The sequence below is a fragment of the Notechis scutatus genome, chromosome 2 (assembly GCF_049901735.1).
Source record: "Notechis scutatus isolate UNSWTSFEM ecotype Mainland chromosome 2, rNotScu1.2, whole genome shotgun sequence".
Classification (NCBI taxonomy): domain Eukaryota; kingdom Metazoa; phylum Chordata; class Lepidosauria; order Squamata; family Elapidae; genus Notechis; species Notechis scutatus.
The window spans coordinates 76,389,263-76,403,258 of record NC_142010.1 but is presented as its reverse complement, the minus strand read 5'-3'; the positions used below and the strand labels follow the sequence as shown (position 1 = coordinate 76,403,258).

Genomic DNA, 13,996 nt, shown 5'->3' with positions numbered 1-13,996 from the left:
AACTGATCTGTGGCTTTATAATCAGAGATTGCAGTAACTGCAGTTGATTTCTAACTACTCTGTTTGTCCTCTGTTGGAGCCTTACTGAATTATTAAATATCATTGATCCTCTGGAACAGTGGCGGCTAACCTTTTTGAGCTCCTGTGCCAAAAATTGTGCGCGTGCTTGCACGCTGGCGCTTGCTTGCCAGCACCCAGAAGGCAATGTGCCACGCCCCCATGCCTCCTACACATAAGCACGCAATCCCCACCCCCCGCCTCCCCCGGAAAAACAGGAAGTGATGAAACGGGCCTAGTTTTCGGCCTAAAAAGCCTGCAGAAGCCTTCCTGAAGCCTCCGGGGAGGCCAAAAAAGGCCTCAACTCGGCCAAAAATCAGCTGTGAGGCATGCGCATGTGCAGTAAGGTAAGTTTGCCTGCAGATCAAGTGCTGGCACAAATGGCTCTGCGTGCCACCTGTGGCACATGTGCCATAGGTTCGCCATCACAGCTCTAGAAGTCTTCCCACTCTATTTATTCTGTTATTCTTGTTCTTTCCTCCAGAATCGAAAGAAAAAAAGTTGTCATGAAGACAAGGCAGGAATTTTCTGGGAGGATCATGCTGTGAGAATTGAGCTCCCAATGGATGTCAGGTTAAGAAAAGTCCCCTTTACTGGAAATGTAAAACTGGAAACTACTTTCTTTTTCTATTTCAATACAGCAATTTGCATGTACAACATGGTATGCATTTATGTTTAAGAAGTTGTTGTTGCCTTATGGCTGCCAATAGATCTTATTCCCAAAATGAATATAGTCTGTACATAAGCAGATTGGGAGTTTTTTTCCAGAAACCAGGCATTCCTTCTCCAAGATGCCTCCATTGTACAGATTGTACTGCTTTAGCTATTCAACAGCTGGACATCCTCGAATCTAGCTAATCCTGGTTATCCTGCAAGCAATAGAAGGATGATTTCCCAGTGCAGTTGACTGGATGGGCACCATGGGAGTAGAACCTTAAAACCATTTCAAAGCCAGATCCCTCTTCTATGCAGTACAAAACTCACGCTCCTGGCCAAACACTGAAGTTAAATGAAGGCTCCATTGCTTTGCATTTATCAAAATGTCTCTTATAAATCTATTTATTTAAGCACATATATATGATTTATAAAACTGTATCTTCAAAAACAAAACAAAATAATGGTGGAGGACTGAAACAAATCCAAGTTCTCCGTGAACATTATATCACGCTGTGGTGGCACAGTGGCTAGAATGTAGTACTCTGTCCACTGCTAGGAGTTCAGTTGACCAGCTGAAGAGTAACTCAGCTTTCCATCCTTCTGAAGTGAGTAAAATGAGGACCCAGATTGGAGGGGGGCAATATGTTGACTCTGAAAACCACTTAGAGAGGGCTATATAGCACTGTGAAGCAGTATTAAAGTCTTAGAGCTACTGCTATTGCTATCATCACCCTAGCATATTTCTGAATTTGTGTTTTGCCATATAAACTAGCTAGTTCATTACACATTGGTTGTACATGTTTCCTAGCTAGCCCAGGATACTAAGTATACAGGCTATGTAGCACCATTCCAAAAATGATTTTAAAAAAAACACCTCTTTTCAAACACAATTCTATAGTACTTCAATGCTGCCTTTCTCTAAGGATTCAAAGCAGAAGAATTACTGAAAGCTTTACAATAAAACCTCTGTGCAAAGCAGCATGTTGTGCGTGCTGTTTGCACGGTCTGTTGGATCCCTTTCCATTCCCTCATACAATCTTTAACTTCTTGTTATCCCACCTAACATGAAGTTTTTTTAAAAAGTGTATACAGGAATTTTAATACGTCCCATTTGATTTTCCTTACAACAAAATACCTTGACCTAATAGGCCAAGAGGGGTTGAGAATTAAATTGCAGAAGCCATTGGTCTTTTAGACTTAGACCCTGTAACTGATGTGTACCATAGCTTGTTTTTCTTCCTTGAGCCTTTGATTAAAGGATCTAATCAAGTCAGAAGCACAAATAAAAAGTGACTGAAATTCCTTTGAAAGCACTGTGACCTAACCAAAAAAATTCAGAACTACAAGGATGTTGTATTTGCTCTGGCTCAGACATCATAGGCCATTCCAAACATTTTAAGCCCTACTTTTCCCCCCTTCTTAGATCTGTGTTTAGGTCAACTGTAACTTACTTTTTTTTTAAGTTTCAATGTCTAGCATTTATTCTATTATTTTTAATTTATAAAGAAGTAGTAATATGTACTCTTTCCACTTGGTGAGCTCCAAGTTTGCTGAACACCCAGTAAGCCAGTGGTTCTCTGGTCCACATACCTCTGGGGTACACGTCAGGGGTGGGATTCTACCAGTTCGCACCTATTCGCTAGAACTGGTTGTTAACATTCTAAGCAGTTCGGAGAACTGGTTGTTAGAAGAAATTACTGGCCTAATCCTGTAAGGAAGGCAGGAAGGAAACATTCTGGGGTTGTTTACAGAAACTGCCTCTCCGTTAACCCTTATTACATTCTTGGCAAGACTAGACTTCCTGCCTCAGGAACTTCTCTGGAGTTTTTTCCCCTCCTTTGCTGGTACTTTGCTTGTGTGGAGTGACCATTTAAAATTACAATGGCACTGAAAAAAGTGACTTATGACCATTTTTCACACTTACAACTGTTACAGCATCCCCACGGTCATGAGAGGCCAGGCGAGGAGATGCGTGCCTTGATGTGAGTTGGCCACACCCAGCCAATAACATGACCACCAAGCCATGTCCACCCAGTCACATGACCACCAAGCCCTGCCCACCACCTAAGCCACGCCCACAGAACCGGTTGTTAAAAATGTTGAATCCCACCCCTGGTACACGTACCCCTGAACTGGCAGCTGTGAGCAACAATCGGTTGCTTGTCAGTTAGAGGAATCCTGTTAGGGGACACAAATCCATGGGGACAAGTGGAATCAGTATACGAAAAGTTATTAGGCCATTCAGAGACCCAAGAGCAAGTGAGAATGATGACTATTTGGCAAATATTTGTTTAGAAAAAAGGTTTGTTTGGAATAAGTGGTTTAAAAATAAGTCTATTCATACACAAACATGACAAAAAATGAACAAACAACTGAAACTGCTTGTTAATAATGAAAGGCTGAGAGAATTAGAATATACAAGGGTGACAAGATGTTTAAAATAAGGGATAGGAGGGTCAAGCCAGGATCATAAGAAAAAAAATGGTCATGGAAGAAAAGGAAGAAAGTGAAAGGAATTTTAATAAAAGTAGAAAGATTACTGTAAGCAAAAGAAAGACACTCTATGAGAAAGAATTTGAAGATAGATTTATTTCCTAACAGAAAAATAGAAAGTGGTTATAAGAAAGGAGGACATGAAAATGGAATGGAATGAAAACAGCTGCATATGTTGCAGACTGACATAGAAGTGTGTGGAATTACACTTCTAAACACTAAGAAAAAAGGTGGTGTTGGAATGGTTCATTTCCACTGTGTATTTGGATGAAGAAAATGATTGATAGATTGATTGATTGATTGATTGATTGATTGATTGATTGATATATTACTGAATCACCCATCTCCCTCAAAATTATGAGAGAAAAATATTGGGGGGAAATGTATTTAGGCAAAAAGACAGCTAAAGAATACGATCAAAGAGACCAAGGAATAGCTAAAGGATGCAGTGCAAATTATGGCTTAGGAAGTAGGTATCTCCAGGACCAATTAATCCATTTGGAATCTGTCAGCCCCAAAATATAGACCAGACCAAGAATTCAACTCCACATTAAGCCTAAAATTACTTTTATAAAGATTGCAACCAAACAACATCATCTTGCAACTGATTAACCTTTATCTCTTTCCTTTCTTACACTGATGTGGATTTAGGGGAATGTCAACATTCATATATATGTTCTTTGTTTTTTGGACTTGAGCAATATTTTCTCCTTGTTGCTTTGGAAACTGACTTCCCCCTGTCTCCATCAAGGCCATACTCTGTACTCTCTGGAGAATCAGCCTGACAGATAAGGTCATTTTGTGGGGAAAAGGTGATAGTTTCCTACTTTGGAGAAATAAAGGGGATTGAAGCCAGAAGTGCTGTTATGGTGGAACAACTTTCCAGTAAAAATTACACTGCTTTTCAATCATATTTAAGAAAATATTACATTTTTCATATAGCACCTCTAATCTAGGATTATTCTTCAATGTATCTGTTGATCCAACATGATCTTTTGTTCTCTTATATTTGACTGCTTCATGATTTAGTAATTAGATGTTTTTAATTTATTTACCATGAAAGTTTTAGTCATTTTTATATGTAAATTGCTAACAGTCAGAGGTGGTATTCAGCAGGTTCTGACCAGTTCTGGAGAACCGGTAGTGGAAATTTTGAGTATTTTGGAAAACCAGCAAATACCACCTCTGACTGGCCCCACCACCATCTATCTCTGCCTCCCGAGTACCAGCTGATCTTCTTTTGTTGGGTCTTCTTCTTTTGTTGCCCTGCACAGGAGAATGGAGCTGGAAAGCAGGGGTGGGGAGAGAATGGGATTTTGCAGTATCCTTCCCCTGCCACACCCATCAAGCCATGCCCACCAAGCCACGCCATGCCCACCAAGCCACACCCACAGAACCGGTAGTAAAAAAAATTGAATCCCACCACTGCTAACAATTGTACTTGATACAAAAGGATGGCAATGTAATAAATGAATAGGGTTTCTTTTAGAATAAGTACTGCAACATAACTGTGCAAAATAGATTGTTTGCATAATATTAAATGGGTTTTTCAAAGATAGACAATAATGCGAAGCATTTGGTGGAATGAATGCACCAGTTTTCAAAGAATTAATAAACAATAACAATATTTTTATAAAGTGTGTAATGAGAAGGAAAGAGGGAATTCTAGTTTTAAATTATCATCACCATTGGTTCATATTTACATGACTGTGGCATTCATTTTAAACATCTGTCAATTAAGTATCGATCTTTGTAAACATTTCAGCTTGTTATTGAGATGTCTGGCTCTTTTATTGAGTTGCACAATGCACGTTTCCTCCTTATTGTCTATTTTCTCTCAAAATATTTGTTTTAATGTATTTATGTGTGGGGAGGGTGTGTGCTTGCGGCTTTTACACACCACCAAGAAAAATCTGTTTTAATCTTAAATAAGCTAAGCAATAGCTGCAATAGGGAAAAGGACAGTTTTGTATCTGCACGATACGGAGAAGCAAAGAAGTAACACGGCTAGAGATCCTAGCTAAAGGAAAAATACCAATCTTTTTCCAATAAGCAGCTATACTTTCACACAGTGTTGAAAGGTGGGTAGAAGAAATTGAGTGAATGGGAACATATTGCAAAACTGGAGCAATTGGTTATCCTGCACTTTCATCCCTACACATATGCATTACTCTGTTGAGTGGAATACATGGATGAGTCAGTATCTCATTATTGCGAGTCGGGCAGCTCTACTAATAAATAAATATCATCATTCCAAATAAAATAATTGTTCCTAAAATGTGCTTAATTGAATTGCAAACCGAATGAACTTTGCTGGGAATCTTTCCATGTATCTTATTCTCAGGAGCAAAGTACTGATGACCTGTCTTGGATGAGTCATTAAGAAATAGTAAATTGGGACAAAGCTACAATAGTGTAGGTTTTTTTTAAAGATAATGCTTGTTTTGATGATAATAGTTTTGCTGATAATATTGCTCCCACTTCTTCGCTGGCAAATTGAAAGAGACACACACACAAAAAGGAGCATAATGTTTTCCAGATTCAAAGATATTGTGGGTTTTCTTTCCCAATGGAGCACTTGGAAGGGAAGTGTTGTGGTTCTTTAAACAGCAATTTGTGGAACTTCAATAAAAAAAGGCAGGAGATTTAAAGCAACCATAGTAATTCAATATGCCACAGCTTTCTTTCCTTCCTACAGTAGTTACATTCCCATTGAACCAGAACAAGGCAAGAATATTACCAGGAAATATTCCTGAAATTTTTTAAAGCCACTACTGACACCCTTCTTTTGAAATGTTCCTAAGCAACAATAGTTGTGGTAGTCCTCTCAACATCTCCTTTTGGACGAGTTCTGGCAAAGGACTGGTTTCGCGATAAGATAATGCCAGGCTAGGACACAGTGTCAAACTAAGCCACAAACTCCGTATTGTACCCTGAACTTCACAGGGTGATTTTGTGCCAGTCACTCTCTCTCAATTCAACCTAACTCAGAGGCTTTTGGTGGTTGGGATCACTATTAAAACAAAAGTGAGAGACAAATATAAAAAATGTTAGACATCCATTTGTACTGCGTTGTATTTTGATCGAATAAACAGTATTTCAATGTAACAAACAATTTCATTTGTATCGGTAAAAGAAGTTCTGTGATAATGCCGTAAAATTACGTATCTGATATTAACACAGTTGAGAAAGTCCAGAAATATTTCACAAGAAGAGTTCTCCACTCCTCTACTTGTTGCAGAACACCTTATGCCACCAAACTTGAAATTCTAGACCTAGAAAACCTACAACTACGCCGCCTTCAGTCCTATCTAAGTATAGTATAGAAAATCATACATTGCAATGTCCTACCTGTCAATGAATACTTCAGCTTCAACCATAACAATACAAGAGCACACAATAGATACAAACTCAAGGTTAACCGCACCAAACTTGATTGCAGGAAATATGACTTCAGCAACAGAGTGGTCAATGTCTGGAATACTCTACCTGACTCTGTGGTTTCTTCCCCAAACCCCAAAAACTTTAACCTTAGACTTTCTACTATTGACCTCCTCACCCCTTTCCTAAGAGGTCTGTACGGTGCATGCATAAGCGCACCAATAAGCGCAGCAACGTGCCTACCATCCCTGTCCTATTGTTTCTTTTATTTTTCTTATATGTATCCATGTATTCATAACTATGTTTTTGCTTATACCTATTATCTTGTAAGCAATTGACAAACCAAAAAATAAATAAATAAATAAATAAATAAATAAAAAGCATTGCTGATAGAGAGTTCCTTTCATCCACCCCAGAACCTATTCAGCTGGGCTACCAAACTCATAATTGTGTCTTCCAGGCAAACTGGAGCTGGAAAGGTATTGTCCTGGAAAGACAGTCTTATTATAATGGAAAATAAACCAGCAATCTCAGATAAAAGAGGCTGCAGTGACCATTCTTTTGCTCCTCACATTTTGTTCCTACTGTGGGGGGGTGGGGAGCCAAAACATCTTTCATTCATCCCTACTTAGTTAAGCCAATTATTTTTAGAATGTTTTCAATATTAAAAATGTCTTCAGAATGCAATCTTGAAACTTCATAAGATATCCTTATAACCTGTTCCAGGTGAAGACAGAATCCAGGTGCTTATGCCAAGGTGGAGCAGTGGTTAGAATGCAGGCTAATTTTGCCCACTGCCAAGAGTTCCATCTGGACCAGATCAAAATTGATTCAGCCTTCCATCCTTCCAAGATTGGTAAAATGAGGACTCACATTGTTGGGGACAATATGCTGACTCTGTAAACTGCTTGGGGAGGGCTGTAAAGCCCTATAAAGTGGTATAGAAGTCAAAGTGCTATTGCTATCAAATGGCATCCTAGCCAAGGGCCTGCAACTGCGGACGAAATATATCTGTGCCTATGGCACTGTATCCATAAAATACCAGTTTTGTACAGCGATGGTTACTTCAAATATAACAAGCTATCAGTTTTGTGCTTGAAAGGATAGTCCATGTTCAGTACAGCTTACTCGTCTTCTTTGACCACCCCCACCCCTATTCCTGGACCTCACTGTAGCAGCATAGTGGAATGATTAGTTAAAGGAACTCAAGTTACAGCATTAATACTGAAGGTAAAGAAGTTTGTCAAGATGGTAAGAAGAGGAAAAACAGGGAGATTTTAAGGTTTTAATTCTCTTTTGCTTTTATGAAGAGACAGAAGGGATGTGTGTTTAGACAAGAACCTAAAAAATGGGGCAAAGGTACTCAGTCACCTGCCAGCACCAAAACATTGATTGGCTGACTGGTTTTTGGGATCTGCTGTTGGCCAGAGAAGGCACTGATGATTAACTAATGGCTCTTTGAACTTTCTGGACTTGTGAGCATGAAAGAAAGAGTCCCAATGCTCTGATAGAGTTGCAAATGATCAAATGGCTCAGATAAATCTTGGGAGTGTTTTAAATTGGGTTCTGAAGAGTTGGAGGATGACAACACTGGAAAAGTCCTCCTTTATTCATGAGATGCAAGTTATGTCTTATCCTATTCAAACTGACCATAAATGCCTTATAAAAGTACGTGCTGAATTATAGAATTTCCTAGTGGCTTCATAGATATCAATAGTATTTTTCAACAGGACTTGTCACCTTTCAAAATAGGCAAGTGAGTCAGGAAACAGAGACTATAACACCTACAGGAAGTCTATTGCTGTATGGTGTAATAACATCTTTGAGACCTGAAAGAGTTTCCTTCTGTCCCATCTTATACCAAACAGAATCAAGGCTGGGTTATCTTGAGTTTCTTTCTCACCTCCTCCTCTTGCCAGGTCTATATGGATGTTTACCTAACTATTCTTGCATTCCCTTTTCAAGGTTATTGCTATGCCATACTCCTCTTCAGGAGCATAAACTGGTTGGTGGTACATCTGATTTCTCTAGTCCAGCCCAGTTGCTCCATAGCTTGGGGTGAACAAATAGCACTGCTTTTGTTATAGGTAGTGACGGATCTTGTGTTTTAATGCTTTAATGCAGCAATTAATCTTGGCCTCTCTGTTTAACTGACTCATAAAAAATTTACGATAAAGAAAGAATCAAGGAAATTGTATGGACTTAACAATCATCCCCACTGTAAATAAAGGAGTGATTAAGTTCTAGGATAAGCTTGACTCTTATGTGAAGTAACGCTACAGTGCTAGACAAAGGATGCCTAGGAATGGGTTTAGTAGCAGCAACATTGGTCCGAGCTATGTTTTTTTTCTGAATGGTATCTGATTACAAAATGGATTTTAATGGATAATATAAGGCAAAAAGGAGGAATTACAAAGGAAGTATAAATCTGCAAAATCCTCCAGCCCATTTGCTTGGGTTAGTAAAACTGAGTGGGGATTTATCTCAATAATCAGTATTCTTAAACTGACTCAATATATTTAGCTGCAAAAGACAAAGGACTAGTTGTCATTCTCCAGAAGCAAATTGAATTGTGAGTGGAATATCATTTCAGCACTGGAAATATGATAAGGTTTCCATCACTCCTGAGAACAGGAAGCTAGTTTTATAAATGTTCACCTCAAAAAAGGAAATTGAAACTTAAAATAAATGACAAGGGAACTGTCACCTAAAGTTCTCCACTCATTCCAGCCACTACAACCTAGGCAATAGCTTCACTCTTTCCAATAATAAAATATTACTGAATATTCTCTGAAACTGGAAAAGTGCTACTACTTCCTTCGTGATTTTACTTAGGAATAGCATATTTGATTTCAGAAAAATGGTTTGACCACTCCCTCCTTTGGGGTGGTTGCTTCTGATGTCCCAATAGATTTTATCAGGAACAGCCAGAATCCAGAGAATGGAAGGTTTGCTTCATTCAATCCACAAATATTATATGAAAACAATTTAATTAATGCTATTTTAATAGTATTATAACAACAATAATAATCAGTCAATTTCAAAAGGCAGTTTTACTTGGAAGAGCTTACATCCTGCAACAATATTTTTAACATCATCAAACAACATCTGTATATCCCAGGTCCTTGGAAAGGATTCAATAAGTGGATAAAAATTGCAGATCCAGTCTAAACATCTGACTGACTGTAAAACCAGCCATAACAATGACAACTTGAGGCTGTTCTCACTGGCAGCTACCATCTCAACTCTGGGTAACACTCTCTTCTATGAACCACCCCACCATCAGAACTAGGAATTGATATAGAACTTTACCTCAGCTGATCTTCCATCATTTATCCATCATTTATCCCAGTATTGGAGGGGCTGCTAAAGAGGAGGAGGGGCTGCCAAAGGGGAGGAGGGGCTACCAAAGAGGAGGAGTTATTTTCCAAAGCACCAGAGGGCAGGACAAGAAACAATGCCTGGAAACTAATCAAGGACAGAAGCAACCTGGAATTAAGGAGAAATTTCCTAACAGTGAGAACAATTAACAAGTGGAACACCTTGCCTTCAGAAGTTCATGCTTCATCACTGGAGGTTTTTAAGAAGAGACTGGACAGTCCCTTGTCTGAAATCATATAGGATCTAGAGGTTGGACTAGAAGACCTCCAAGGTTCCTTGAAGCTCTATGCTTGCTTGCTTGCTTGCTTGATTAAATCAACCACCTATTGATTCTCAAATAGTTATTATCTGTTGACCTCCAACTATTTATTGCCCCCTTGAACACACCCATTGACCTTTGGGGGGTCAACCTTGATCACTTTGGGGAACCCTATAATTGTACAGCTGACTAGCATTTCATAGCCAGTATTTCCCTCCAGGCTGTCAGAAGTCAAATGACTAGATACAGAAATGACTCTTTTATTAATTAATAAAACCAGCTAGATCTCTAGTTTCTGATTCCCACATAGGTGTGTGTTTTTAATTCTGAATTTATTGCAGCATTCTATGAATACATTTTTCAGAAATAACACATTACTATTTATTATATTAGTGTGGCCGGAATATTTCATACCTATCATATTCCATTGGCCATTTCCTCACTAGTGACTTATAGGGGGTGATATTACCTAGCCATCACTGAAGTTTTATAAATCCTGGTCTCATTAGTTATTTTGACATAGCAATGGTTGGATAACTAGAATACTCAAAAGAGCAATAGATCACTAGTAAGAAAATTACCATAGGCAATATAAGATCTCTGTTCCCAAAAGGTCTGACTATAAAATAGTGACAAAACAGAGGAGAAGGAAAGACAATAGTGGGGAGAAATGGAACAACATGGGTAAAAACATTATACATATAACATTAGACCCTAACCCTAAATTATATCAACACTTCAAGTGATCTTGATTGTATCCCTCTATTAATAAAGCAGCTTTCTTCACAGGAAATATGAGATTAATATAGCTAAAGAAATGTGGAGGCCTGAATGTTGCTCCTAGCTTGTGGTAAATAATGAGGCAGTTATGTTCTTGAATGGAACTAGGTAGCTAGCAACCTAAGCTTCCTTCCAATTTAACACTTGTCCATCCTCAACAGCCTGCCTACAGTTTCCTGTATTTGCTATTCAATTTGAAACAGGAAATTCCCAAACATAAAATGTATACCTTGTACAAAAGTGTTGAAGAGGTGTAGGTTGGCATGCCGGCAGGGTTACTTTTCTTGCATAAACCATGCCACCCACATACTAGTTATGATTGTTATTTGTATGGGCATTATTCCAAGCTGCAGACTGACTGCCATTTATTTGCAGAATTGAGTAACTAAGATCCATATGAATCTTCTTGGGGGCATAGGTTAAATCTAGCTTCCTGAAGGAGCTTCCAATTCTGACTCTAAACGTATTCTACTTCTAAATGGCAAGTATATATTCTTTGAAGAGATGTCAACCTGGAGATTGGCTCACCTTGTTTCTTTGCACATTGGATGCTTCCCTCATGGCTTAAATAAGGTGACCCAATCTTATTTGAATTTCTGCCCCTGATTCCAAAACTGAATTAGGAGAGCAGAAATTTCATGAGAGTCCCAAGAAAAGCCTTGTTAAAACTCATAGCAGGTCCTTAAAAGAAGAATTATGGAAATAATGGAATCCTGTTGATATGCTATTTCAGCAACATCTCATCCTCTGACACAGAATTTTTTTTAAAAAAATGTTATTGAATGAATTTGCACTTTATCCATTAATAAATATTTCCTGTGAGTGCTGTTTGGCCCGAATATTCAAAAATGGATTTGGGGCCACTTGAAATAATATTTCAGGGCAAAAAGCATCACTGTGGAGTTTAAATGCATTATCATTTGCAAAATATATCATTTGTTATATTTTCTGTCTGTGCAAGCAACTTCTTTTCATACCTGCAGCAGTTTAAAAGTGTTAATGCAAACAATATGACTTTTCTTAGAGGATCCTGCTGGCTATTGAGATTGAAATAAGATGGAAGAAGAGAATATAAATCTTTATAGCATATATGAATCCTAGGATACATTGATTGGGACTTCTCTAGTTGGAAGCTTGCATGAATGGTCTCATTCTGGATCACCAGAAAAAAGAAGGAAAGGACACATTTTTCCAAGCAGGAACTGTAAACATCTAGAAACATTCTGCTTTTGGCTGCAACATAAGGATTTTTTTTACAGCTAAGATCATTTTTCAGATGGCTCTTCTACTTTCCCATGTTAGGAACTTCTCCATTCATCACAAGCCAAGCTTAATGTTTATCATTGGCACCAGATTTTTTGTTCCTTATCTGGCCTAAGTTTTCTTCAAAAGAAATGTGATGTTCAATAGTTTCCATCTACTGTGTATTACTGTTGCCAGCAGGAACTGTTCTTATCTCTTACACAGTAAACTGCATGTCCAGATTCTAATTTTAAGAAATGCACTAAAAAAAATCTAAAAATTAATTGTCTAAGTTAGAAAAGATATTTCTCTTTAAAAGAAAAAAGAAACCTCTGAGAGAAATAGACACACTTGCATCCTCTTCAAAATGAGATGTTAGATTTTGCATGTCATAGCATTTCTAATCTACAGTCTCTCAGATAGCAGTGATCATTTCATTCCTGAAACTCTGGAAATCAGTGCTTCTTCTAGTTGACCAAAAGGAGACTGCCAAAAAAAAGGATATTCATTCAATGCATATCCACAGAATCACCAGACTTCATGAAAATCAGTTAGAAATCTGAAAGGAGAATGAAATGAATGGCCAGTACTCCTTACCATTCATATTTCTAGATTGGGAAGCTTATTTGAAAGAAAAAAAGAAAAGAAACATCCAAACATGTTGCAATTATTTTTCTGTTGCATTGCACTTAAAGGCCTCTAAACCTGAAATGAGTTTTGCAACCAGAAAAGGGGTGAGGAGTAGATAACAGTGCAGAGAAACTCCAAAATATGACATTGATTCCATATGTCAGAGGAGAGAGACTTCTTATGGGGGGGGAGGGGTTTTAAAAAATTCCCAGCCAAGGGAAAATGAACAGTCCACAAACTCCACAAGAGTCACAGTGTTACAATATGAACAGTGTTGGCTTCAGTTTCCATAAAATGAAACAAAGTAGAAAAAAAATGACTCCTCCGTCAAAATCAGCCAACACTGTGTGATCAGACAGCTCCAGAACTTGTTCCAAACTGGCATAAAGCCTGGGGTGGAGATATCCTTCATTCAAACTGCTTCTCAATAATGCATTTGCAATGTTTTCCAGGCTTTGAAAGAACCTAAGGAAACACCCACTCCTCACTCCCACCTCTCTCAGCCATTGTGAACAGGAAAATGGAACATTTGTTGCTCTCTTGAGAATCGCAATAAGTGTCTTATAGTTCTGTGAATAATTAATTTCTAGATATGATGCCACTGGAACAACTTTGTGCTCTGAATGCATACCAGTAAGTTGCAAGTTAAGCATGTGCATGAATTTCATACACACACACACACACACACACACACAATCTTTATGCACCATTCCTGGATATAAAAATAAATGTTCAAAATCCAATACAAAAACATTTGTCTGCTTCAGTTATTTTTAACTATCTAAACTTATCTACTGTAAGACTGAAAGAGTTGCAGAACCAGGAAAGAAAAACTAAGACCAGGAAAGAAATCCATTTTGTGTGAGTTAAAATAGCTGGACATTGAGCAAGCACACACAAAAAAAGATAACTAGGGGTCAGCACAGAAGCTGTCAAATTATCACTGCTGCCTGTAATCATTTATGATGAGTATTTTGTGAAACTCGAAATTGCAAATTACAACAGGGTATTTGATATTTGTGCTTATCACTGAATTTACTCTCAGTCAGTATTAATACCCACTGGTATAAGCCTATTGGTATAATACATAGGCTTATACTAATACCCTTATGTTAT

At 38.1% G+C, this 13,996-nt stretch overlaps 1 long non-coding RNA gene across 2 annotated transcripts; it reads left to right on the top strand.

Annotated features, from left to right (window-relative positions):
* Nucleotides 1-273: 273 nt before the first annotated feature.
* On the top strand, nt 274-6,163 carry LOC148132092 (uncharacterized). Of its 2 annotated transcripts, XR_015747293.1 has the most exons (3): nt 274-404; nt 542-718; nt 5,906-6,163. It is a non-coding gene; the product is annotated as an uncharacterized LOC148132092 (long non-coding RNA). The 2 variants fall into 2 exon arrangements; XR_015747292.1 differs by lacking the exon at nt 5,906-6,163 and having other exon boundaries at nt 542-1,131.
* Nucleotides 6,164-13,996: the final 7,833 nt, after the last annotated feature.